Genomic DNA, 26,436 nt, shown 5'->3' with positions numbered 1-26,436 from the left:
CAGCCATTCCTTCTCTAAGATTTTTTTTTCACAAATGTTTCACACCCTCCCTTCCCCTGGTTATTTAATTGTGCTGTTCCCTCTGGCCCCCAATTCCCTTTTTTTTTGTCCTGGCCACATACTACTTATTCTTAAGGCCTTAGAACAAATGTTCTTTCAGGATTCCTTTATGATCTTTCTCTGTACTCCCCCTTCCCAAGTGTTGCTCTTTATCCTAGCACTTAGCATAAATTATGATTATTATTTCTTTAACTGTGAATCTCCCCAGCAAGGCTATAAACTCTATGATGGCTGTCACTTTTCTTGTCCTTCATTATCTCTCTGGCATCCAGCGCAATGCTTGACCCACCTTATACTTGTTAGAAAGATGAATGGATGAATGGATGGATGGAAAAATACAATGTTCGTAAAAAAGGACAGATACTGACCTCATGAGGCAGGATTTTATAGCAGTTTGAGCCAGGAAATTTGTACTTCTTAGGTTCTCAATAATAACTACAGGTTTATTATTGACTGATTTATTTGAGTGTCATGCAGAACTATAAGTGACAGGCAGCAAGTACAGTATGAAAGTCAAAGTACCAAAGCTGAGAATATCAGAGTTATTTCCTTGGCCCAAAATGGGAAAAAAAGAAAAACCCCCACACACGTTGGTTTTGGAAGCTCTCTAAAAATATATTTCTAACATTTAATTTTTTGTAAGTGGTTTTCTTTATTATGTAGTATGTTAAACATCTCTAGAATCGTGCTGGCAAGTCCTTCAGTCAATTATATGCTCATTGGCAAAGTTTTCCAAAATATTATGGTAGACTTTGGAGCTGCGTGCCATTCAGCAGCTCACATGACATTTCCATGTCAGTACGTTGCTTTTTTTATTGCATTTTGTTCACCCATCACTTGAGTGCTTCTTGCCAGCTTTTGTTCTCAGGATGGAGTAGATTTGAATTTTTGGATGAAAATATGTGAAATGGTACAAGAGCCTAACCATGTTGTGTAATTTAGAAGTGTATAGTACAATGAGAAGGAAAGCAGGTTAGAATTAACTTTCTGGGCTCTGTGACTCTGAGAGGATTTTTGTATAACTGTTTGTAATGGTTTAAATCTGAACAGCCTTCGTAGATCTGCCAGTGATAGAAAAGCTCAATCTGATCTTATAAAACAATCAATTGATCAATGCATGTGTGTGTATATATGTATATATATATTAGATATGCACATACAATATACGTAAATTGTATGCATACAGTATCCATAGATTATGTTTATATAATATCCATAGACTGTGTATATACATAAATACGTGCACACACTTCTCAGCTTTACCCTGGGGAATTTGTATGATCACCTGTGGAAAGGAAATGTCTGGTGTTCTCTCCTCTTGGATTCCCTAGGATGAAACTGGAAGATTATTACAGTTTGAAGCAGCAGCTGCTGGTGACAGTTTTTCCCCTAGAAGGAGGTGAAATGATGCAGACCAGTGGTCTAACATTTCCCAAAGCACTATAAAAGAACAAATAAGAATCAGCGAAATGGCATATTGCTTTATGCCTTATTTTGGGAATTTTAGAGTTTCTTTGGCAAAGTACTTTTCCCCAGGAGAACCTCTTGACCTAATTTGGTAAGTTCTAACTGAAAGGGCTTGCTGAATGACAGAGTGTGTGGTTCAAAAGTGGTGTGTTGTTTCATTTGGGGGTTTTCCTTTTAAAGGTTCCAGAGAAATTCAGGTCAATCATATATGCTTATATTGAAATAAACTGATATTTGGATTTCAATACTAATGGAGCAGAGTCAATATAACCATACAGACTCTGTTATAATAATCTATAAAATAAGCTCTTCTGAATAAAATTACTGTCTAAAAATATATCAGTTACCAACACTAAGAATGTTTCTAAAGCAGATTTCAGAAAAATTAGAATTGTTTTACCATTGAAGAATCTTGTCATGTCCAAGTAACTTTACAAAACCTTTGTAAAAGAGAAAACATATTTAGCAATGTGCTTTGAAAAACAAGCAAAGAATGGATAAGGCTGTGATTAAATGCCTCAGCTCATATCCTTATTTTATCCCAAACACATACTGTATTGAGTTATAGCTCCCCTGGGCTCTTTCAGGAACTAGATACGTAGAAGAATACTGTTATCAAGTTTAATCTTCAGTGAGATTCAGCAATATAAAATATAGCTTTAAACTTGCATGACATTAGTAAAAAAAAAATCACAGTATGGATATTGCTAAATTCCTTTATATATTTTCTGCATCCCTATAATAGTAGTAGCAGCACTAGCAGCAGTATTTAGTGCTCTCTTTGTACCAGGCCCTGTTTTCCATGAGTCATATAAAGTAATCTATTTAATTCTCACAACCTTATAAGTTAGGTACCATTATTATCTCCTAATTTACAGATGAGGAAACTAAGCATAAGGAAGTTAAATAACTTTCTCAAGATCATATAGCTAGTAATTATGTCAGTCATAGAGGTGGGATTTGAACTCAGGCAGTTCAGTTTCAGAGTTTATACTTTAAACAACTGCATCATCCTGTGTCTCACCTGTAGATGAGTCTAATTATGGCCAGTATTAGGATTAAAAATGCAGAGAATGGCTTGGTCAGAGCCCTTAGGAGCTAGCCCCAACAGGGATTAGATTATACAGTGACTCACATATTAGAACGTTTTAGAATTTGCAAAGCACCTCCACCTGTGCTTGTTCCTTTGCTCTTTACAATAAAATGGAGTTTTTATTTATTTAAAAATTTGACAGAATACCTATTATATGTCAGACACTCTTCTAGATGATGGAATAAACTAGTAACTAAGACAATATCCTTGCTTTCATGAAACTTACATTCTTAAAAGGATTGTATAGTAATTATTAATATAATGTCAGTAACAGCCACTGCTACATATGAATACATCAGAAACAGTAGCGCAGGCTGGCAGGGAAGCAAGATCTTGTCCTTTACCAGTTCTAGAAGGTCTGCAAAATCTCCCATGGAATGATCTGGAGGTTCTTAAAGCTTTGATTTTATCCACAGCAAGACAATCCTGTAATACTTACAGATTTACTTTTTTTGTTGTCATTCTATTATAAAAATATTTGGTGACTTCCCTCTCCTAGTTAGATCTATCTATACACGTAGAGATAAAACATTTCTATAATGACTTCCAACAGAGGCCTGAAGTCTAATACTACTCGTGAAACTTTCTAGTCCTAATTTTTGCAAAAAAGAAATAGTCAGAAGTGGTGCCCAGTCCAACTCTGAGAACATACGTCTGGAAACATCAAGCTGCTGGAAAATTCTCATTCAGGAAAAGGTGGGTGGGGGGGGGGGGTGGGAGGAGAGCCCATTTTTTTTCTTTCTTTCAGAAAAGCAAGCCAGCATTCATTTTCAAAGCTTTTGCAAAATGGGGAGTATTTAAAGTCTGCTATTGAATTTCAGATGTTTGCCTATATCAAATGACACTGGAAAAACTCATTTGAAATGTTTAAACACTGAGCAAAGGAAATTTTAAGATGAATGAGATTACCATTCACAAACTCTACAATCTTTGATATTTGTCCCTTTTTAAGGTTTTCCCCTGCATTTTTACTTTTTTCTAAATTTGTATTTCAATGTAGTTAATACATCCAGAAAATCTAGTCCATGCTACATCAGATATATCCCAAATTTTAAGTGACAATTCTGTGGTGTCCTACTATGCCTAAAGTCATCTGAGCTATGTCATGTTTGATGGTAGACGTGTTGTGTCCTAGGAATGAAACTTGGATATGTAGCTCATAGACCCCAATTCTGATGGGCAATTTGTAATCCTGCTCATTGGAAATCACGGAGGGATAAATGACAGACTCAGGATACTTCAGGATGGCTCCCATTTAAGTAGTCGTCCATTGTTGTTTTAGTGAGCAAAGAGACCAACGTGCCCCTTTCTCTGACATGTGTTAGCTACTATCATTAGGTCAGGCATTTATACCCCTCATGTTTTTCACAAATATTTTAACCACAGTTTTTTTTCTTTAACACCTAATATCCCTAAAGTAAGCTATTTTGTCATCTATTCTAAAATGTTGCTGTGATATTTTCTGCCACAGGGTAAACTTTGTAGAAGATATTTTTGAGACTTAAAAATGTAGTGTTTTAATTTCTGAATTACCAACAAGACCTTATTTAAATGCTGAGGGTTGCATTATGATGAAGCATTAGTCTAGTTGGATGGTTTCCAGATGTATTTTTTAATATTAATAAATGCTTCACATTTATTTTTATCAATAAAATGCATGTACATGCATTTAAAAATTAAAAATACAGGAGGCTTATAATTAAAAACTATAGTCCTGGATCCCACCTCCAGACTTATTTGCCCAGAGAAAAATCTTATAATTCTTTTAACTGTTTCTGTGTTTATATATTTGATAGTTCCTTTATAGTGCTCTAATTTATAATATTGGCTGAATAAACTATGTGTGTATATAAGTGTGTATATAATCACAATTTCTTGATGTATTAAATTTCATGATTATTATCTGTTGACTTAACCATTGTGACAATGACCTAGCTTGTTTGTACCACTATCTCCCCACTCACAATATACCCTCATTTTTAGTTCTTCTCTTGTTACCACTCTACCTTTAAATAATATACTTTTTCATTTATTTCTGTCTCATCAACCATACATAATACCTAATGATTTCTTTGTAAGATGAGAATATTACCATCTGTGTGCTGCTATAACAAAATACCTGATACTGGGTAATTTATAAAGAACAGAAATTTGTTTGTCACAGTTCTGAAGGCTGGGAAGTCTCAGATCAAGGTGCCAGCAGGTTCAGTGTCTGGTGAAGTCCTGTGCCCCTGATGGCATCTTTTCGTAGCAGCATCCTCACGTGGAAGAGAGGGAAGGCCAATAGGGGATGAATGCTATATCCTCACATGACAGAAGAGTGGAAGAGCAAAAAGGACCTAAACTAGTTCCCTCTAGCTACTTTAAAAGGCACTAATTCATTCACAAGGATGGAGCCCTCATGACTCACTTCCCCACAATGCTCTATCTCTTAATACCACACAGTGAGGATGAAGTTTCAACACAAATTTTGGCAGACACATTCAGATCACAGCAATTGCCCTTTTTATGACTATAACAACTTTCCAGTTTCTCTCATATTTGCTTTTAATTTTATATTATTAAGGTTGATATAATTTATATTCTATTTTTTAATATATTAAAATTTTAGTGTTTTATCTGTAGGTTGATTCTAAAAGTAATCAATAAAAAGTTATGAATGTGTAAGTATCACTCAATGCTGATCTAAGTAGTATACTATGATTGCATTGCTTTATTTTGTTTAGCTTTTTATTTTTCTTAGAGTTTCTAACTGCTTTTAATTTTCTTTGCATAATCTGCCTTTATGGCATCCTTAAGTTCTTTAACCTTCTCAGGAAGTAGAATGAAATATTTAGAATTCACCCTTCTCCTAGATACTTTTCTCTGTCTCAGGTTAGAGCAACTGGTCTGTAGGCATCTTGTCTTGCTCTTCCCTGGATCCATGTCTTCCTTTTTCTCACTTTAATCTTACGTACTGGTGAAGCACGTTCTCAGGAATCTTCCTAGAAAGGGTATGTGGGAGATAAATATTCTGAATTTCTGCATATCTGAATGTGATTTGATTAATGTTTTTGCTAAATTAAGAATTATAAGTTACAAATAATTTTCCCTTGGAACTCTGGAGGCATTACTCTATTTTTTTTTTAACATCCAGTATTGTTGATAAGGAATTTAACTTTTTTCTCTCTCTGTAAGGTACTAATTTTTTCCTCCTCAGGTTTTAGAAACTTATCTCTAGGATCTGTCACCAAAACATACCTGGTTATGGTTCTTTCCTTCATTGATTATGTTCAGCTCTTGATGGGCTCTTTCATTCTGAAAACTTGTAACCTTCAACTGTGGGAATTTCTTTTTGATTATTTCTTTGTTTTCTCTCCTCTGTTTTTTTTTTTTTTCCTTGGGAATCCTGTGGCATTCTTAGTAGTTGGGTCTTCTGGTCAGATTCTCTACATCTTTTGTCTTTTTTCTTGTGTTTTCCATTTTTCTCTCAATTTTTTCTAACTTTTTGGAAGACTTATTCAATACTATTTTAATACCTCATATTAATTTTTTAAACAAATTTGACTGTCATGCTTTCAAATTTTTTAATAATCAAAATCTGATTATTCATTTTATATAAAATCCTACTGACGTTTTTAGAGTTTTAAAAGTTCTCTATTCCTTGAATCGCTTAGGTTTCCTCAAGATTCCTTTTTGTTTGTTTATTGTAGACTTCTTCCTTTATCTTTTCAGCTTTCTTCAAATGTCTCTTGATAGTTGTTATCCAATTATATTTAAGATTAAAAATTTGACTGCTAACTTTGTATCAGAGATTATAGCCTGGCATCCTACTTTTTTTGGTGTATGTTGGAAATCTGGTTGTTTCTCTGCAGAATTCTCCCAAGTTTCTGCATTCTTTTAATCATCCTCCCTTCTCACATGTACTTAGGTTGTAGCTTTATTAGTCTTTTGTTTAATTCCATAATCCAGAATTTTGCTGGAATTCTTTATCCATTCCTATTTTGTTTGGTTTTATAGATTTATGGCCACATGGGAACTTGGAAAGACATGAAATAAACTGATGTGATCAGTTTACCATTGTGGGCTGGAAGCATCTAGAACAAGTACAAAGTCTCATGTTTTTCTACAGTTGCTTGAAAGTAAAATGTAAAATAACCTGATATTACCTCACCAAAAGATAGGTATACATTTCTTTTGTTTTCTAAGATAGTATTATCTTCTTGACTTTTGAAGTCAGAGTAGTTTTTGGATATTGACTATTTTTAAAACAAAATAAACCCTATTTTATTACGATTGACATCCAAAAAGTACATATTTCATGTATATAACTTGATGAGTTTGGAGTTAAGTACATACCCATGAAACCACCACAATCTATGCCATAAACATATTAATTGCCTCCAGCTGTTTCCTATTTATTTTGTGATAAGAACATTTAACATAAGATCTAGCAAATTTCTGAGTATGTAAAATATTATCTTTAACCATAGGCACTATACTGTACAGTAGATTTCTAGGACTTATCTTTTATAACTGAAACTTTCTACCCTTTGACTAATACCTTCACATTTTGCCATTCCCCTAACCCCTGGCAACCGCCATTCTACTATCTGCTTCTGTGAGTTTGACTATTTCAGATTCCTCACTTTAGTATCATGTAGCATTTGTCCTCCTGTGTCTGGCTTACTTCACCCAGCATGATGTCTTCTAGGTTCATCCATGTTGTTGCATATGAAAGAATTTCCTTGTTTTTTAAGGAATATAAACATCTTTTTTTAACATTTTAATGTTAAAAATGGATTTCAATTTCTTTAGATATATACTGAGAAGTAGGATTATGACTATCTAGTAGTAGTTTTATTTTTAACTTTTTGAGGAATCTCCATAGATTTCCACAGTGGTTACACCAATTTACATTCTCACCAACAGTGTATAAACATTCCCTTTTCTCTGCATCTTCACCAAAATGTGTTATTTTTTTTTTTTAATTAGAGCCAACCTAACAGATGTGAGGTAATCTCTCATCCTGGTTTTGATTTGCAGTTCCCTGATGATTAATGCTATTGAGTACCTTTTCATATACCTGTATGTCTTCTTTGGAGAAATGTCTATTCAGTTTCTTTGCTCATTTTTTAATTAGATTGTTTTTTTCCTGCTATTTGAGTTGTAGGAATTCCTTACATATTTTAGATATTAACCTTTTTTCAGGTAAATGTTTTGAAAATATTTTCTCCTATTTTCATAAGTAACCTTTTCATTTTGTTGTTTCCTTTGCTGCGTAGAAGCTTTTTAGATTGATGTAATCTCACTTGTCTGTTTTTGCTTTTGTTGCCTGTACTTTTGGTATCATGTCCAAGAAATCATTGTCAAAGTCAGTGTTATGGAGCTCTTCCCCTATATTTTGTTCTAGAAGTTTTATGGTTTCAGGTCTTCCATTTTTTTTTTTTTTTAGTATTGTATAAAACAGGGGCTCAATTTCATTGTTACATATAGGTATTCAGTTTTTCCAGATCCACTAGTTGAAGAAACTGTCTTTTCCCCATTATGTAGTCTTGGTACGTTTGTTGAAGATCATTTGACCTTATACGCATGGGTTTATTTCTGGGCTTTCTATTTTGTTCCATTGTTATATATGCCTATTTTTTATGCCTGATTATCTTCTTTTGATTACAGTAGCTTTGTAATATATTTTGAAGTAAAGAAGTGTATTGGCTCCAGCTTTTGCTTCTTGATCAAAATTGCTTTGGCTATTCTGGGTCTTTGTGGTTCTATATGAATTTTAGGATTGTTTTTTTCTATTTCTGTAAAAATGCCAATGGAATTTTGATAGATTGCATTGAATCTGTAGATTGCTTTGGATGGTGTGGACATTTTAACAATATTAATTCTTCTAGCCCATGACCATGGTATGTTTCCCTATCTGAGTGTGCATTAATTTCTTTCATCAGTGTTTCATAGTTTGTGTGTATACATCTTTCATGTCCTTGGTTAGGTTTATTCCTAAGTATTTTATTCTTTTTGATGCTATTGTAAATGGGATTGTTTTCTTAATTTCCTTTTCAAATAGTTCATTGTTAGCGTGTAGAAACAGAACTGATTTTTATATGTTGATTTTTGTATCTAGCAACTTTACTGAATTTATTAGTTCTAACAGGTTTTTATATGGACTCCAGAGTTTTCTGAATACAAAATCATGTCATCAGCAGAGATGATTTTACTTCTTCCTTTCCAATTTTGATGCCTTTTATTTCTTTTGCTTTTCTGATTTCTCTAGCTAGAATTTCAGTACTTTTTTGAATAGAAGTGACAAGAGTGGGCATCCTTTCCAGTTCCTGATTAAAGAAAAACTTTCAGTTTCTCACCCTTGAGTAGGATATTGCCTGTGGGCTTTTCACATAAGGGCTTTTATTGTGTTGGCATGTCCTTTCTATCCCTCTATACCTAATTTGTGAATTTTTTAATCAATGAAAGAGTGTTGAATTCTGTCAAGTGTTTTTTTTGCATCTGTTGAGATGGTCATGTGATTTTTATCCTATATTATGTTAATGTGGTATATCACATTGATTTTCATATGTTGAACCATCCTTGCATCCCGGGGATACATTCCATTTGGTCTTGGTGTATAGCCCTTTTAATGAGCTGTTGAGTTCTGTTCACTATTATTTAATTTAGGATTTTTGCATCCATGTTCAACAGGGATATTGATCTCTTTTCTTGTGTCTTTTGGTTTGTATCAGAATGACTGGCCTCATAAAATGAGTTTGGAAGTATTCTCTCTTCTTCTGTTTTTGGAAGAGTTTAAGAATATTGCTGTTAATTTTTTAAATATTTGATAGAATTCATTTGTGAAGTCATCTGGTCATGAGTTTTTATTTGGCGGGAGGTTTTTGATTACTGATTGAATCTCATTTGTTATTGATTGGATTAGGCTTTCTATTTCTTCATTATTTATTGTAATCTGGTAGAATATATGTTTCTAAGAATTTACACATTTCTTCTAGGTTATCCAATTTGTTGGTGTATAAAATATAGTCTCTTATGATCTTTTTTATTTCTGTGGCATCAGTTGTAATTTCCCATTTCATTTCTGATTTTGGGTCTTCTCTCCTTTTTTCTTAGTCTAGGTAGGGGCTTGTTAATTTTGTGTATCTTTTCAAAAAACCAACTCTTAGTTTTGTTCATTTTTTTCCTAATGTTTTGCTATTTCATTTATTTCTGCTTTAACCTTTAACATTTCTTTCCTTTTGCTAACCTTTGTTGTTGTTCTAGTTCCTTGAGGTTTAAATTAGGCTGTTCATTTGAGATCTTTTTTATTATTGTAGTAGGTGTTTATCACTACAAACTTTCCTCTTAGTACTTTTTTTGCTAAATCTGATGTTTTGGTATGTTATGTTTTCGTTTTCATTTTTTGAGATATTTTCTCAATCTCCATTTATTTCTTCTTTGACCCAATAGTCACTTAAGAATGTTTTTTAATTTCCATGAATTTGTGAATTTTTCCTTTTTATTTTTGTTATTGATCTCTTGTTTGATTCCATGAGGCCTACATAAAACTTCTTATAACAGTGTATTTTAAGATGATAACTTATCTTCAATTGCATACAAGCACACATTTGTTCCACACACTGTTATTGACAGAATTGACTTTTTATATTGTACATCCATTAATAAATTTTTGTGGTTATTCTTAATACCTTTGTCTTTTCACTTTTATATTAATGTTAAAATTCATTTACATATCACCATTACAATATGCATTATTCTTTATTTTTCTCTATTTCTTACCAGAAAGACTTATACTTTCATATTCTCTCAGGTTGCTGTTTGTTTAGTATTACAACTTGAAGAACTCCCTTTAGCACTTGTTGTGAGTCAGGCCTAGTGATGACTTCTGTAGTTTTTGTCTGTCTTGGAATGTCTTTATCTCTTATTCATTTTTAAAGGGCCGTTTTTTCCGAGTATAATATTCCTGGAAGGCAGTTTTTTTTTCTTTCAGCACTTTGAATATATCATCCCACTCTCTTCTGATCTACAATATTTTTGTTGAAAAATCTGCTAAAAGTCTTATGGAGGTTTACTTGTATGTGATGAGTTGCTTTCCTCTTGTTGCTTTCAAAATTCTGTCTTTGACTTGTGATCATTATAATTTGTCTGTTAGATGTTTTAAGTTCTCTGCACTTCATGAATCTAGATGTCTATTTCCCCTCTTCAGATTTAAGAAGTGTTCAGCCATTATTTCTTTAAATAAGCTTTCTGCCCCTTTCTTTTTCTCCTCTTCTTCATGTCTCATAATGTATATATTAGTTTTCTTGATGATGTCTTATAACAGGATTTCTTTATACTTTTTTTTCTGCTCCTCTGACTAAATAATTTGAAATAACATGTCTGAGTTTTTTGATTCTTTCTTCAGCTTGCTTGAGTCTGCTATTGAAGCTATTTAATTTTTCAGTGCAGTCATTACAATTTCAGCTCCAGAATTTTTTTGGTTCTTTTTCATGGTTTCTATCTCTTTGTTGAACTTCTCATTTTGTTCATTTTTTTTTCTGATTCCATTTAGTCGTTTATCTGTGTTTCCTGTAGCTCACTGAGCTTCCTTGATTGTTTTGAATTATTTGTCAGATGACTGACAGATCTCCATTTCTTTAGGGTTGGTTACTGGAGCTTTATTTTGTCTTTTTCATGGTATCATGTTTTCCTGATTCATTATGATTCTTGTAGCCTTGTGTTGGTGTCTGTGAATGTGAAGAAACCATCACTTCCTTCAGTCTTTATAGACTGGCTTTGGTAGGGAAAGCCCATCACCAGTCAGCCTGGCAAGAAACTGTGAGCAGGCCAGTTGGCAGGGTCCAGGGGTAGGCCAGGTGCCAAGGTCTGTGGGTAGAAGAGTCTAGTGCCAGGGTCTGTGTATGTGTGGATATTGACCTTTATTATTTATTCTTCTAATGGAATCCCATGTTGTTTTTGGACATAGTTATGGCTATTACTGATAATGTTATTATAATACTAAATTGCTCTTGCTTACCCCTAACCATAGTATATTTATAAAAACTAAGAAATTAACATTGATACAATTAACTACAGCCTATAAATCAGGTTTTCAACTCTATTCTTTTCCTATTCCAAGATCCAGCCTAGGATACCACAGGAATCATATTTCTTAAATTTCTACCACTCTGTGGCAGTTTCAGTTTTTCCTTGATTTTCATGACCTTGACAGTTTTGGAAGAATACTGGTCAGATATTTGGTGGAATATTCTTCAATTTTTTAAAATGATGTTTTGTCACAGTTAGACTAGGGTTATGGATTCTAGGGAAGAATATCACATAGGTAAAGTGCATTTATCGTATCAAAGGTATATGATATCAACATGATTTTAAGTGGTGATATGAACCTTGGTCACTTGATTAAGGTAGTATATGCCAAGTTTCTCCATAATTACTATTTTTCTTTTCTATATTATATTAGTATCAAGCAAGTCACTAAGTCTAGCATTCAGTCAAGGGGAGAGAAATTAAGTTCCAACTCCTGGGTGAAAGAGTATCAAAGAATTTTAGACCTATGTTAAAAGCACCACAGTAATTAATAAATATGCTAGTGGGACTACTTTGAGTCTGTTTAACTATCCTGTTCCACATTAAAGTATTGCGTACTTATTTTAGTATTCATCAATAGATTTTGCCCATAGCAATTACTACTGGATGTTCTAAATATTGTTTTCTTCATACCTTCTACATCTTTTAAAATTTGGAATTCTACAAGAAAGATACTTGTCTCTTCTCACCCATTTATTTACCTATTTACATATTACATATTCAATTATTTATTTTCATATTTTTGGACTCATGGATATTTATTTTATTCTTTGGGTTATGTGGCCCAATATTATCTTTATTTCTCAAATTGTTCTAGTTTTGGCCAGTGGGAGCTCTTTCATATTGGCTCTGGTGACTTTTGATGCACCCAATCATAGTTTTTATTAACATCATCATTTTTAACACTTCCATGCTTCCATGCTTCCTGTCACCATAAGATGCTCCAGGCTCAGTCATAATAGAGGTTAAACTAACCCACAGAGTGGACAAATCAATAATTTCATAAATAATTTTTGAGTGTTAAAACTATGCTAAATGCTATGGAGAACAAGGAAGTTTAAGATATTTCTGCCTTCAAGGATCCTATAATCTACTTTTCAGAGATAAACTAATGAAAGCTAATGAAAAACACATGGCAGTCCAAAATTAAATCAGCAAGGGCTGGAGAAGCTCTCAGAAGAGGAAACAAATAATATTGAGTTTAATATGTTAAGAAAGGAGGTCCAGGGACATGTATATGGTTTAGTCAGGTGAAATGAAAAGGAAAAGACATAAGTGCAGGGATTGTTATTATGGGGTATGAGAAGTCATAAGAGACAAATAAAATCATCTTAGATGAAATGGACAATTTTTTATAAAATAAAATTTGCTAAAATTGATATAAGAGATAATAGAATGGGAATAGCTCTGAATTTGTTAAATGAATTGAATTTATAACCTAAAGCTTTTCCACAAAGAAAACTTCCAGATGATTTCACTAATGAATTCTTTCAAATATTTAAGGAAGAAGTAATACTTACCTTAAGCAAATACAGAAAATAGAGGTGGAGAGAACACTTACCAAGTCATTGTTTGAAACCTTTATAACCCTAATAGCAAGTCTTGATAGGACACTATAAAAAAAATTCTGGGCTGATATTTCTTAAGATCATAGACACAAAAATGTCTAATACACAATTAGGAATTTATGTCTACAGTGATATGTAAAAGGAATAATACATCATGACCAAATTGAATTTATTCCATATATGTACATATTCTTTGATATTCAAAATCAATCTGCATTGATAAAGGATAAAATCTCATGATTATCTCAATAGATGCAGATACAGCATTTGATAAAATGTAGCACCTAATCATGATGAAAAATCCCAAACTAGGAATAAAAGGTATCTTCCTTGATCTATGAAAAACCTTCAACTAATAATGTTTGCAAGGAAAGCTTTCCTTCTAAATCAGGAAAAAAGATGTGGGTGTCCACTTTGACAAATTTTATTCAATATTGTACTGGAGGTCATAGCCAATTCAATATGGCCACTAAAAGAAATAAAAAGCATACAGATTAGAAAGGAAAAAGTAACAAAACTGTCTCTATTTGCAAAAAATAGAAAATTTATATAAAAATTTATATACAGAATCCCTAGGAATCCAAAAAAGATCTATTTGAACTTACCAAAAATCCATGGAATTTAGAAAGGTCTCAGGATACAAGTCAATATAAAATATCAATTCTATTTCTATAACTAAGAAACAATTGGAAAATGGAATTAAAAATAGTATCACTTAGGATAGTATTAAAACCATGAAATAATATAATTAAAGAAGTATAAGACTTGTTTTACACTGAAAATTATAAAACATTTCTATGAAAAATTAAATATGACCTAAATAAATGGAGAGATTAAACATATTTTATAATGGAAGACTCTGTATTAAGGTATTGATTTGGCCGGGCACAGTGGCTCATGCCTGTAATCCCAGCACTTTGGGAGGCTGAGGCAGGACGACTGCTTGAGCCTGAGAGTTCAAGACCAGCCTGAGCAACATAGACCCTGTCTCCACAAAAAAAAAAAAAAAAAAAAATTAGCCAGGTGTGGTGGTACACACCTGTAGTCCCAGTCACCACTCAGGAGGCTGAGGCAGGAGGATTGCTTGAGTCCAGCAGTTTGAGGCTGCAGTGAACTACGATGACACCACTGCACTCCAGCCTGGGCAATAGAGCAAGACTCTGTCTCTAAAATAAGGAAAGAAAGAAAGAAAAAAGATGTGGTTTTTCCCAAAATAAGGTGTATGTTGAACACAGTCGCAAAAGGTTTTTGAGGTTTTTTGTTTTTGTTTTTCGGTAGGGTTTTGTAAGTAGGCTCTAAAGTTTATATAGAATTACAAGGACTAAAATGTATCAAACCATTTTTGAAAAAAGAATGACAATGCTGGAGGACTAATACTCCCTGATTTCAAGTCTTACTATAAAAGCATCAATAATCAAGAAAATAGGATATTAGATAAGGGTAGACAAATAGATCGATGGAACAGAATAGATTGTCAGGAAATAGACACCACTTATCCAGTCAATTGATTTTTGATGGAGGCACCAAAGTAATTTTATGAGATAAAGCTTAAGAAATGGAACAAATTGTATTGATTGAAACAAAGTGAAACTTAATACCTTCCTCATACCATACACAAAAATTAATTGAAGATGTATCAGACTTTCACGTAAAAGTAAAAACTATAAGCTTTCTAGAAAAAAAATGTAATAGAAAAGTGGTAATTGTTTCTTAGGATACCAACAGCACTGATGTTTTAGGAAAAAAAATTGGTAAATTTGACTTAAAAATTAAAAACTCTTTATTAAAAGATATTGTTGATAGGCAAGACGGGAAATAATTTGCAATACCTGTATATGAAAAAGGAATTGAATCTTGAATATATAAAGAACTTTTACAACTCAAATACAAATAAAACCCCTCTCCCAATAAGCAAATTACTTAAACAGAAACTTCATAAAAGAAGATATAAGAATGCTCAGTAAAAATTTGAATATGTAATAATGACATCCTTAATCATGAGAGAAATGCAAATTTAAGTACCACTTCACATCCACTGTCACCTACAAATAAGAGGACTGAAGACATCAAATACTGGTGAGGATGTGGGAATACTGAAACTCTTGCACAGTGCTGGTGAGGGTATAAAATATTACAGGCTTTTTTGGAAAGCTGGTGGTTACTTATAAACTTAAACATGTACCTGCACTGTGCCCCGAGTAATCTTACACCTAGTTATTTACTTGAGAAAAAATGGCAGTATATATAGCCTTGCATAAGAATATAAAACTTTGTATAAGAATTTTCGTAATAGCTTTATTTATAATAAACAAATACTGGGCCAATCTAAATGTTCATCAACAGGAAAATGGATAATAAATTATAGTGTATTCATACAATGAAATAGTACTCATATAGTAGGATACCACTCATTTATACAATGAAATAATTCTTATGCATTAACTACTGGTATATTTAACAATAAGAATAAATCATAATCTTTTTGTTGTGCAAAAAAAGCCAGACATAAAAGAATATATGCTGTATGACTTTATATATATGAAATTCAAGTACAGGCAAAGCCATCTATGGGGACAGAAATCGGAACTTTATGTTTGGGAATGCTTGACTAGAAAGAATCTTTCTGGAGTGATAGAAATGCTTTTTATGTTGACTGTTGTGCATGTTACTTGAGAGTGTGTATTTGACAAAGCCCATTGAATTGTACACTTAAAATTATTTTACTGTATGTAAATTATACCCCAGCTGACAGATAAAAAATTAAAGACATAGTCTTTGATATTCTCTGTTGATCTCTGGGGAAATATTTATCAAAACTTGGATTTTCAGTATTCATAAATATAGGAAGGAATGTGACATTTCTCAAATTCGGCATATCGCAAAGCCAAGTTACTATCGTTCTCCACTGCCTGGGCATGCAGGCACATGCCAGCTCCCCCTCTGAATTTCCAAATTCTGTCAGTGTTCTTACAGTCTCCCTCAGACCCAGCCTCAAAATATACTTACAATCTTTGACTGCTTTTCTTTCATCATCAATTTCATCTGATTGATGGAATTTATTTTATTCTCTACTTTTTCTTCCATTCACCCCACCTTGATGTTTCCACTTCTGTTTCTTATTTCACTTTTTGCAGTAGCCCCCTCCTTTATTTTAATTCTAAACTTTGATGTCACACTCATCTTCAAAATCACACTCCTAATCAAAATCTGTTACAAAAAACACTTCTGATAGCTCTAAGACAGTCTATGGAATTTCAAATGTTACTCTGAAATTCACTTTAGTCTTATTCTCCACCTCCATAAAATCTCCACTCCAGTCACCAAGGGTGTTATGATTTGTCTCATCTCTACCTCTTTGCTCACTATTCTGAAATAATGTATTTGCCATCTTACAGTTTTCACGTTTATTTGTACTTTTTTTGAAGGTACCTGTAATTGTAAACAATAAGAAGTTAGTTGGGGAATTGCTACTTTTTTTTAGGTTATATGAAGACACTGCCAGTGAGGCTTTATCACACTTACTCAATTGTTTAATTAAGTATGTATTGTCATATGCCAGGCACAATATTAGGAGCTGTAGGTTTTCAAACATGATGAACATGGTCCCTGGCTAGACAGAACTTGAAGCCTATCATATTAGAGAAGAATTTAAAAAGTAATTATAACTCAGTGTGATGAGTGCTATGGTGGGTGGTTATTATCTGTGGGTTTATATATTAGTTAATTGTGATTATTGTGATGGTTGATTTTGGGTGTTGACTGGATTAAGGGATACCCAGATTAATAAGCATTAATTAATTAAAGCATTAATCTTGGTGTTTCAGCAGGCACTGAGCTTGTTCCTCTTCTGCTGAAATGGAAGCCTGGGTTGTCTGACATTTGATTAGAATGATTGGGCTGCCCTCGGTGTGTCCGTGAAGGTGTTTCTGGAGGAGATTGACATTTGAGTCCATGGGCTAAGTGAGGAAGATTTTCCGTCAACATAAGCAGGCACCATCCACTCAGCTGGGGGCCCAGATGGAACAAGAAGGTGGAGAAAGGGTGAATTCTTATTCTCTGTCCTGGAGCCAAGATTCCCTTTTTCTTCTGCCCTCGGATGTCAGAACTCCAGGTTCTCTGGTCTTTGGGCTCTGGGACTTGCACCAGCAGCTCCTCAGGCTCTCAGGCCTTTGGCCTTGGACTGAGAGCTACACCATCTGCTTTCTTGGTTCTAATGCCTTTGGACATGGACTGTGCTATGCCACTGGCTTCCCTGGTTTGCCAGCTTGCAAAGGGCCTGTCCTGGGACTTCTCAGCCTCCATGATCAAGTGAGCCAATTCCCCTAATAAATCCCTTCTTAAATATATCTCTCTCTATATATGCTATCAGTTCTATCTCACTAGAGAACCCTGACTAAAAACAGTCAAGGTTTTCCAGAGAAACAGAACTACTAGGGTAGAGGGTGTGTATTTTAGGAGATTTATTTTAAAGATCAATTGTGGAAATTAGCAAGTCCAAACTCTGCAGGGAAAGACAGCAGGCTGGAGATCCATGGAAGAGCCGATGTTGCAGCTCAAGTCTGAAGACAGTCTAGAGAGCACAATTCCCTCTTTCTTGGGGAACCCCAGTCTGTTTTCTCCTAAGAACTTCAACTGACTAGATAAGGCCCACCCACATTATGGAAGATAATCTGCTTCACTCAGTGTCTGGTTTAAATGCTAATTTTATCTAAAAAATACCTCCACAGAAACATCCAGACTGGTATTTAGCCCAATATATGAGTACTGAGGCCTAGCCAAGTTGACATATAATCATCACAATATTAAAGAAAAATTTGATGCACAATAAAATTTTAAAACGTTTGAATACAAAACAATATATGAATTGGGGAACACTAGACTGAAAGGTTTAGATTTCCAATCACAAAATGTCAGAGGCAAGTATTTATTGGAAAAATGCAGAAGAAAAATAAATAAATAATTTTACTAGTTTTCAATTACATATTGTCTTTGTAGGTAACTTTGGGAAGTCTCTAGTCATATAATTATATATTACTTGGCTGCTTATGATTGGCTGGGGTTAAGTTTTAATTATAACGTAAGCATTTATCCAAAATGACCCAAGTTTTGCTTATATTTGCAGTTTAAGCAAGATTAAGGCTATTTTTAAGGCCTTTGGTTTTGTTTGCTCAAGAAGTTTTCAGGCATGGCCCCCATTTTAATTTTGCTTTAAGAAGAGTTAGGAATCAGGACATGACTTAGCTGTTCCCCTCAGCTCTGGGTCTTTCACTAGTCTTCAATCAAAGTGTTGGCCAGGCCTATAGTCATCTCAGCTGGAGCAGGATCTGCAGTAACTCTGCACAACTGGGGCAGAATATATTTCCAAGTTCCCTCACTGGTTGGCAGAATTCAGTTCTTTATAGGCTGATGGACTGAGAGCCTCAGTTTCTTGCTGCCTATTGGCTTGGAAACTTCCCTCAGTTCTTTCCCAGATGTGCCTGTTCATAGGGTGGCTCACAAAGTGGCAGCTGATATCAACAGAGCAAGAGTGCAAGAGAGATGTCACCTCCCATCGTATTTGTCATGGGTGACACACCATGAATGTATGATGCACCTTTAGTTGACATTCACTATAATATATTGAGCAGACTGTTTCTATTTGAGCCACAGGTTTTAGTCATAACTAATCTGTTTTGAGATTAAAATGGATGATGGAAACAGATATTCCTGGTAAGGAACTTAGATCTGATCCTTGAGAAAATAGGGAGCCCTTTGGAGGTTTTGGTAGTGGATGTATGTAGGGTGGCATTTTAAAAATTTATGCATTCACTAACTTTATGCTCAAATATTTATCACCATTATAGTCTGAGAAGATGACAGATCTTTGGACTCTTTTCAGCATGAACTAGAAGAAGGAAAACCAGCTAGAAATTTACAGCAGCACATGAAATGTGATGTCATGAGTTGGAATGAGTGGAAAAAGTTGATAGGCTTTCAGAGAAAGGGATAGAGTGAGAAGGGAACGGTCTCTTTTGCAGGTCCACTGTGTCTTAGTCCCTTTGCGCTGCAATAGCAAAATACCATAGACTGGGTAATTTATAGAGAATAGAAATGTATTTATTTTCCTCACAGTTCTGGAGGCTAGGAAATCCAAAATCAAGGCACCAGCACGTTCGGTTGTCTGGTAAGGGCTGCTCTTTTTTTTCAAAATGGTTTCTCTGGAGGGGAAGAATTCTGTAACCCCACATGGTGGAAGGCAGAAGGGCCAGCTACCCAAACACTGTAGGAAGCCCCTTTTATAAAGGCCTTAATCCCATTCATGAGGGAGGAGCCCTCATGGCCTAATCATCTCTTAAAGGCTCCACCTCTTAATACTAGCACCTTGGCAACACCTGAATTTTAGAGGGGACACGAGCAAACCATAGAACTCTCCTTAAGCAGACCTCTCAGGGCTGGGAGGCAGGCAGGGTGTGAGAGAATTCAAGCCACTATGTTCTTTTAGCTACTTTGTATAGTATTATTACAACATCGTATGGGTCTGGCAAGGACAAAGTAGCATGGCTTAGTGGCCCCTTGAAAAAGTACGTATTGGGAGGGACTGTATGTTATATCCATAAATGATGAGATTCCTGCCAAGCTTCTTTTGAATTAAATAAAATCTGGAATGTGGGGGAAAATAGTAGGAATGTTCATTAATATGATAAGACATCTCCAAATGAATGATACAAAATCAAACAGTGTTTTCACTGCTTCTAGAGAATCACAGCCACCAACAGTACAGTACATCTTTCCATTAAACTTTCCAGAGCAAAAGGGCATATGGTTTCTGTCCACAGTGACAGACATATTTTCTTGAACAATGCCCAGGAAAGGTTGCATTGGAGAGTTGAAGTCTCAAGCCCTGTGATTTAAATTTGAGGTTAAGTTTAAAATTGGCATGTCTAGAGCTTGCCAGGTTCCATTAAAAGCCATGGTGTCATTTTGGATTACAGTTGAACAGAACAGGACGCTGTGGGATAGAGTACCTCTCTTGGTAGCGATGCATGAATTTTCTTCTCTATCATTCCCTGGCTGTGTCGTTATGTTAGGTATCTGCTTTCCCATCAGACCCTGGAAAAAATGTCTAATTTCATAGATCTATTTTTTTCCTAAAGTTCCTCATTTTCTGGCTTTTCAATTATTATCAGAGGATTTCTGTAAAAGCCTAATCATGTGTGTTTTAGTCATAGATGATCTTAAATGCTCCCTTCCTCACTAAAGCCCTTTTGGTTCCCTTCACCCCCAAGAGACAGGATCTCCAACTCCTCTGAAGCTTCAGAGCACTTTTCCCCTTAGTGATGTTACCCCTGATCTGCTATACAACAGTCCTTATATTTCATAACGTTCCTAACATTCAGTGAGTTCTTACTATGTGCACACATATCTTACTTAATCTTCAAAACAACCTTTGAGGGCTGTATATCGTGCAGATGAGGAAGCTGAGGTTACGGAGTTTGCGTACCTTGCCTAAGGCCATATGGCCACTAAGTAATGAATCAGGAACATCTCCAGGCAGTCTGGCTCCAAGTCCCATTCTTGTAAACACTAATTGGTATCACCTTCTTACCGTTTTTGACATCCCAGTTGTATTCCACTACAAGACAGTGAGATGCTTGACTAAAAGACTATCTTCTTTATTTCAGTGTTACCGGAATTTTCCAACTTATTGATTGACTCATAAGTATCCAATAAATAGTGGCTCAGTGAATGCTTAAAAATTGCCATTGGAATTTTATGACAAAGGGGCCTGCTAGTTTAGGCATTTAACCTGAAACTTCATTTTTGAGTGAGTGGAATAAAGAACACAGAATGCTAATATATGAAGTTTTAAGGAGCGTTTCTATTCATTTTGCATTCCTGTCACTTAGGTTTGATTCTAAGGTCCAAATCTTTTTTCCCCATTTTTTTGTCAAGCTCTCCTTTCTTCTCTTGTGCAAAGATAAACCACCTCTGTTTTTCTCTGTTCTTTTTTCCCCAGGTAATTATCCTAGGCTTTGGTTCCATAGAACTTGAAAATACTATCAATCATTTCCCCCTGTTTCTTTATTCATGACTGAAGTTCCTGTTGCCAAAAATAAAATAAAATAAAATAAAATAAAATAAAATAAAATAAAATAAAATAAAATAAAATAAAATAAAAATTTTAATTTAATAAAAATTTTAAAAGTTATACATGACCTTCCTGGCTCCATCATTTTCTAGCCTTTCTGAGGTACTTCCCAAGTGTAATGTGGCCATGAGCTAAAAGTTGTATGACCCAGACAAAAGTCTATGGCATTAAAAGCTGGCATTTTGAGGGAAATGTTGAAGTGCTTAGTTGGTGGGCAGTGACCCTGACATGCAATGTGAGAGTTGGGGCTGGGACAGCTGGTGGGGAGTAAACTGAGGGGCTCTCTGTGTTAATACTGTAGCCATCAGAAACATGGAGAAAATTGCCTAAAAACGAGAATAGAATCCCACGTAGAGCCCTCAGTCACCATCAGCCATTAAGATGGATGTAGCCACAAGGAGGTGCAGTAATCACTCAGTGACAGCCACAGAGGCTGTGGGCTTGGCTCCTAATTGCATCAGGAAAACTAGGTTTTCCCTTTCCTAGGGACAGCAGAGGAGCTCTGGGTCATGTGAGGGGCGGGAGGAAGATGAAAGGTTTGCATCACCAGTCTTAATGTAGTACTGCACACAAACACACACCATGACACAGGGCAGCTCCTTGGTTTCCAGCAAGTTCTCTCTCTTTGTGTAAGGAAGAAAGGTGTGAGAAAAAGTGCACCGCTTAAAGCTGGGTGTCTGTGGACCTGACTGAATGAGACAATGTTTAATACAGGACGAAAGCAAATTAGGAAAGACAATTTATTAATTTAGTAATATTTGAATTAATTTGGTATATTGCAGTGTTATCTGTTCTGTTGTCAAATCTGTTTGTGAAATGTTTTTCTAAATCACCTGGAGTGAAATGAGGGAAAGTACCTGCTCTGAGGCCCTTGGGCTTTGATAGATGCAGTTTCTAAGCTTGAGCTCCGCAGTCTGTGCCTTCGTTTTCTCATCTGTAGAACAGAGCCAGTACTTTCCAGTTGCAGGGCTGTTCAGAGTAAAGGTCCCATGTTTACAAAGCCCCCTGCCCCTGGTAGGCACTCAGTAAATACTGTCACCGCCTTTGTGTTCATACCCTGCCCGCACTTCTTCAGTCCTCACCTCTTTAGGTAAGAGGAAAAGCAGAAGTTTGCTTCGTTATAAAATATTCCTGACTTTTAGAAATTTCTAAATACAGTGCTGAAAGGTTACTGTCCCACTCTGGCATTTATGCATAACAAGATTTGGGGTACAAAATTAATAAAAATTAATACTATCAGGCTCATAATACCTGCAGGTGCTAATACAGCACTTTCTGACCACGATGGCTGGGCCAGGCAGTAATGGTGCCTTGGACATTTCCTAATCGTGTGCTTTTCTTTGCTTTCCAGAAGCCTCTGGTATGTCAGAGCTGCACAGTCTTCCATGGGACTTCCTTTGTGAACAGCTTCCATTTAAAAGACTTGTATGAATACATTGTTTCAATCAAGTCCCTGAAGAACACATTTGTCCTCTGAGCTGCTGGCAGTTTCAAGGTTTGTGTTAGTTTTTCCATTTTCCTTACTGAAGATATTAACTTTGAGGGATGTTTTTTTAAATGGATAATAGTCATACTCTATTTCAATTAGAATTCTGGAAGTAGATTTTTCACATATTATAATCTTCTGATTTCATTGAACAATATAAATGAAATGAAATATCTTCTTGTATTTATTTGTGTATACTCTATGGGATATTATAAGGACATTAGAAATAAAATATACCCTACATTGGTTTAAAACAAATTTTATTTCAGTGTTCATAAATTCTAACTGAATATACTCAATAAATTTACATCAAATGTCTACATATATCAGATTTTGTTAAGTACTTCCAATTATTTAAGACCTTGTGGATAAATTATATTTTGAAATATTGAAAATCAAAACTGCATTTGTCAATATCAACTAGTATTGTCATTGTTATGACATTTTTCAAATTATAAAAATGAGTGGCCAGAATGTTTTCATTTAGTTCTACCAGGGGGTACTCACCCTATGATTTATAAATGATAGAATGGGGTTTGTATTGTATATTAAAAGTTTGAAAAATTGCTAACAATATTGTTGCTTACTCAAGGAAAAAGCTTGCTAGCAGAGCAAGCATTTCATTTTGGAAGTACATGTTTGCTGTTGAGATAGCACCAAGTAAAACACTTTTATTTTGAAGGTACTTTCTGACAAACCTAACCAAAGGCTAACTCCAGTCTGCATCTTTCATAGCTGGGAAACGAAACAGGGTGTAGGTTAAAGCTGGTACATTGAGTGGACGAAAACTAAATGAAGAGCAAAGGAGAAGGAACACAGTACTTTCTAGCCTGACACATCTTCTCCCACAGGCATTTATTTCATTTGGTGGTATTTTTATTCTGTCCACGGTGACAAATGTTTTCTCCCTTAATAGCCCCTTACTGCAGTTTCACTTTTTTTTTTTTTTTTTTATTTCTACTGAGAGTCAGAGTAGATGTTACTGTACTGCTGGGCTGGATTCCAGTTTCCCCACTGCACCTTGGTTGTTAGGCCTCGTGTTTAACTCACAGTGAGGAGCAAGGCAGGCCATGGGCTGGGGGTGGGGTGGATGGAAGTTGTGCCTCCATTCCCAACTGTCCAGTTTGTCAATTTGGTAGGATGTCACAGTGTGTTGGAACCTAATAACTGTATCCATAGAAACAGAAGTGCTGGAAAGGACTTGAGAAGTTACTTAAATGCTCCTCCTTACTCTACAAGCAAGATTCCATGTGAATTATCTGAAACCAATAAGAATCTGTTTTCAAACTTTCATATCCAGCATACCCAGGGATCCAGTTGCCTTTTACTTATTTATTTATTTATTTATTTATTTGTGGTTAAAAAAAAAAAAAAAGCAAAACAAAATCTACCATTTAACAAATTTTTAAGTATATAGTATAGTATTGTTAACTATATGCACATCGTTGTATAGCAGATCCTTACAACTGTTTTGTCTTGCATGACTGAAACTCTACCTGTTGAAAAGCAACTCCCCATTTCCCCTCCCTTCAGCTCCTGGCAACTACCATTCTACCTTCTTCTTCTTCTTTATTTTTTAATCATGAAAGGGTGTTGAATTTTGTCAAATGCTTTTCCTACATTGATAGTTGCATGCTGACCATTGCAGGAGGACTTCTGAGGGCTGCTGGCCCACTTTCTGCATGTTGCCCTGGTTCCTGAAACTCTCTAGTTTTCTTTTGCCCCTGGATTGAGGTCAGACTGAGCATTATTTGCCCACTTTAGCACATGTGCGTACACACACACACACTTGCTCTATCCAGAAGTCTAAGGCAAATTCTGTCCCCTCCTTTGATACCTTGTATTGTTTTTATTTCTTTTTCTATGGAAAGAGAAAAATGTATTGGTCAGAGTCCACCTGTATCATCATAGTCTCAGTTCTCAAATCATCCTCTTTCTTTTTGGGGGAGATTAAGACCATTTAAATTGTATAATCCAGAATGTTACTTATCCTCACAATTCTTTGATGAGTCTCATAAGTTCCCTACATTTCACTGAAGTTTGAATCTAGACAGGTTGAAGAAGCATTAAAAATCATCTATTAATATTTCTCAATGGCATTTTAAGTGGGACAGTCTTTGTGATGAAAGATTGTTCTGTGCATGTCAGCATATATACTAATCCTGGTTCTGAGGAATGAAAGGCCAACAGTCCCACCAGCCCTTAGCCATTGTTATGACCACATTCAAACCTTCCTTCCCACGTCCCTGCAGAGGAAGCCTGTGACTGCCCAGACCTCAAACTCCTCACTTAACAAACAGTTGACGGTTCTGAACTGGCAGAGTCCAGAGCAGGGTACAGCTGGGTCCAGCCCCCTGTATGTAACTCTGGATACCATTCTCCTTCCATGCTATTATACTTCTACTCTGAGCTTACATGTATTTTTCAGCTGTCTAGAAACACACTAACATGCATTTATAGATGGATATACTCTTTCGAAGAACCAGAAATTCTGGTTTGGTGTTTAAAGAGATCATTTTTGTTTCATACAGGAACTTGGATCAGGGAAAGATACTGTTAAAACTCAGTACAGGAAATGGCAGAGAGACGAGAGCTCTGGGGATAGGGGGCCCTGGGCCTCAGGGAGAGTGGTGGGGCTGAGGGCACAAAGCCTGAGGTCAGCTACTGAGTGGAAGGGGTAGAAAATAGGAAATCTGAGATAAGACTGAGAAAAAGGTAAGTAATGAAGTATTATTTTTTTCACTTGCTTTTCACCAAGCACCCTAGTTTCAACTCTCTGCTCTAGGCCACAGGTTTCCTCAGAAATTCAAGATCAGTTTATGGGGAGCCCGAGGGATGCTTGCTTCCAGCTTAACCTCCCTCTCTGTTCAGTCCAACATCCTTTACCTGACTTCCCTGCCGTCCTCCTTAGCATCTCTGCCTTCTCCCTCACCTGCCTGTCACAGGCCCCCAGTTCCTTCTTCATGCATGTGGAATGTGAGGAAATGGCACCTTCTCTGTCTCCTGATTCTTCCAAGGGCTCATGTAAAGTTATAAATTAAAAGGCAAAGACAGAAACAATTGACCTTTGGGAAATTTCTCCCCCTAAAAGCTTTGCTAAGTCTCTTATCTCTTGAGACTTTTATCATAATACGGGTACAGCCTCCCCGTGGAAAACCAAATTCTCATGCATGAGTATTTTCTTTGGGTGTAAGAGAAGAAATCATTGAATTCCCTAGTACATGGATTATTTAATAACAAAGTGATAATTCAGGAGTTAAGGTTATAGTTCTAAGTAGGGGTGCTTCAGTTTTTAGAGTGGGATCACACTTAATATCTGGCTTAACTTCCACAAAATACACAAAGTAGAGAGTTGAAAATGAGAACTGGACTAAAGGAGCCTTTTCTTTGGTTTCTAGTAAAATGAGAAATCCTACATGATAGGATGTATCATCTTATAAAAAGGCTACATTTATGGGGATAGAAAAAATAATATCAAAAGATTTCCGTTATCTTGTGTTATTTAATTATTTAAAGCTTTATGACTGAGTTCCTGAGTCAGGTTTTTAAAACATGGGGA

The 26,436-nt window shown here is 35.3% G+C and overlaps 1 long non-coding RNA gene across 1 annotated transcript in view; it reads left to right on the top strand.

Annotated features, from left to right (window-relative positions):
- The window catches only part of LOC123649254, a 142,892-nt gene extending 120,012 nt beyond the window's left edge, over window positions 1–22,880 (top strand). Inside the window, exon 3 of the long non-coding RNA XR_006738942.1 lies at window positions 22,743–22,880. This is a non-coding gene — a long non-coding RNA (uncharacterized LOC123649254). The remainder of the gene's footprint in view (window positions 1–22,742) is intronic.
- Window positions 22,881–26,436: the final 3,556 nt, after the last annotated feature.

The sequence above is a fragment of the Lemur catta genome, chromosome 13 (genome assembly GCF_020740605.2).
Source record: "Lemur catta isolate mLemCat1 chromosome 13, mLemCat1.pri, whole genome shotgun sequence".
In the NCBI taxonomy this organism is placed as follows: Eukaryota; Metazoa; Chordata; class Mammalia; order Primates; family Lemuridae; genus Lemur; species Lemur catta.
The sequence above is the reverse complement of the archived record's forward strand: the minus strand, read 5'-3'. Positions and strand labels throughout refer to the sequence as shown.